Source organism: Callospermophilus lateralis, unplaced genomic scaffold (genome assembly GCF_048772815.1).
Source record: "Callospermophilus lateralis isolate mCalLat2 unplaced genomic scaffold, mCalLat2.hap1 Scaffold_1255, whole genome shotgun sequence".
Classification (NCBI taxonomy): Eukaryota; Metazoa; Chordata; class Mammalia; order Rodentia; family Sciuridae; genus Callospermophilus; species Callospermophilus lateralis.
The window spans coordinates 144320-147042 of NW_027512437.1; positions in this window are offsets into that span (position 1 = coordinate 144320).

A 2723-nucleotide genomic window follows, 5' to 3' on the forward strand; every position below is an offset into this window, starting at 1 on the left:
AGTCTATTTATATTGTGTGTATCTTCCTGACTCAATCTGGGCAAATCATAAACTTTTGAAATTTATCAGTAACTTCGCTGTCTTCTATTTTATTGGAATATAGGGTTTCAAAATAATTTCTAATTATCTTCTGTATTTTCTTCGTGTCTGTTGTGACATTGCCTTTTTCATCTCGTATGTTAGTAATTTGAGCTCTCTCTCTTCTTCTCTTCATTAGAATGGCTAAGGGTCTGTCAATCATAGTTATTTTTTTAAAGAACCAACTTTTTGTTTTATCAATTTTTAATGGTTTTTTTTTGTTTGTTTCAATTTGGTTGACTTCCGCTCCAATTTTAATTATTTCTTGCCTTCTACTATATTTGCTGTTGTTTTGCTCTTCCTTTTCTAGGGCTTTGAGATGAAGTTTGAGCTCAATTATTTGTTAATTTTTTCATTTTTTGAGAAATGACCTCCAGGAAATGAATTTCCCTCTTAGAACTGCTTTCATTGTGTCCCATAGATTTCAATATGTTGTGTCTGTATTTCCATTCATCTCCAAGAATTTTTTGATTTCCTCCTTTATGTCTTTTGTAACCCATTTATCATTCAGTAACCTATTGTTCATTTTCCATGAGATGTATGGTTTTTCCTTCCTTCTTTTATCATTGATATCCAGTTTCATTCCACTGTAATCAGATAAGATGCATGGTATTATCTCCGCAACTTTATATTTTCTAAATGTTGTCCTATGGCATAATATATGGTCTATCTTTGAGAAGGATTTTTGTGCTGCTGAGAAGAACGTGTAACCACTTGATGATGGTTGATATATTCTATATATGTTGGTTAAGTCTATGTTATTGATTGGGTTATTGAGTTCTATAGTTTCTATTCAGCTTTTGTCTGGAGGATCTGTCCAATGGAGAGAGCCTTGTGTTTAAGTCACCCATAATTATTCTGTTGTGGTCTATTTGACTATTGAATTTGAGGAGAGTTTGATTTATGAATGATACAGCACCATTGTTTGATGCATACATATTGATAATTGTTATGTTGTATGTGGGTGGTTCCTTTTAATAGTATGTAGTTTCCTTCTTTACCTTTTTGATTAACTTAGGTTTGAATTTGATTTTATTCGATTTGACTATGGCCACTCCTGCTTGCTTCGGGGCACCATGTGAGTGGTATGATTTTTCCCAACCTTTCACCTTCTGTCTGTGTATGTCTTTTCCTATCAGATGAGTCTCCTGAAGGCAGCGTATTTTTGGATTTGTTTTTTTTTTTCATCCAGGTTATTAGCCTATGTCTCTTAATTGGGGAATTTAAGCCATTAACGTTTAAGGTTACTATTGACATATGCTTAGTACTAACCTCATGCTTGTTTATTTATTTATTTTAATATGGCTAGTTTTTCCTTTTTGTTTATTTTTTCCCTTCCCTTTACTGAGTTACCTCCCACTGTTAGTTTGGGGTGCTGTTTTTCAATTCCTCTTCTTTTAGTGTTTTGCTAAGGATGCCATGCTGTACTGGTTTTATGGCTGTGAACTCTTTCATGTTTTTTTTATCATGAAATATTTTAGTTTCATTGTCAAATCTGAAGCTAAATTTTGCTGGATACAGTATTCTTGGTTGGAATCCATTATTTTTTAGCAGTTGAAATACGTTGCTCCAGGATCTTCTCGCTTTCGACGTCTGTGATGAAATATCAGCCGTTAACCTAATTTGTTTACCCCTGAATGTAATATGCCTCCTTTCTCTCGTAGCTTTTAATATTCTCTCCTTCTTCTGTATGTTGAATATCTTCATAATTATGTGTCTTGGAGTTGGTCTATTACGGTTTTGAAGGTTTGGGGTCCTGTAGGCTTCCCAGATTTGGCAATCCATTTCATCGTTCACATCTGGTTAATTTTCTAGGATTATTTCATTCAATAGATTGTTCATTCCTTTGGTTTGAACCTCTATGCCTTCTTCTATCCCAATGACTCTCACATTTGGTTTTTTTATGACATCCCATTTCTCTTGGATAGATTGCTCATGTCTTTTAAGCATCATTTCTGTGTTGACTATATTCTTTTCAAGTTGATAAACTTTGTCTTCATTATCTGATGTTCTGGCTTCTGCTTGATCTAGTCTATTTGTAATATTCTCGTTTGAATTTTTAATTTGCTTTATCGTTTCCTGCATTTCTAGGATTACTGTTTTTTTTTTTTTTTTGAAATCTCTATTTCGTGATAGAGCTCGTTCTTTGACATTTGAATTTGCTTATTTAATTCATTTTCAAAATATACGTTCATTGTTTGAACTTGCTGTATAAACTCTTCTCTGAGATTCCATTCCATCTTAATTAGGTATGCCTTGACTTCCTTCTCCATCCAATTTTCTGGTGCCTCCAGCTTCTCTATTGTATTTAAGTTGTCCTGCATTGTTTGTACTCTTTTTTTTCCCTTGTTTTTTCATGGTGCTCATGTTACTTTCCAACTCTCTTTGACTGCTGTGTTTCTGTTTTCTCCTTTAAATTTGTTTTGGTTTTTATAGTTCCACTATCTCTCCTTTGTGTTAGGAGATGATGTTTAGAGATGTTGGATTTAATTGTGATTAAAGGTAAATTCATTGGTTTTATTAAATCCTTCAGATTTTGATGGCGTATAGAGAACTGAGGTTTGGACTTAGAATTTTATGTTAAGGTCGGGTGATTTGCTTGTATGGAGGTTAGTATATGTTAGCTACTTTGGGGTGTTACGCAA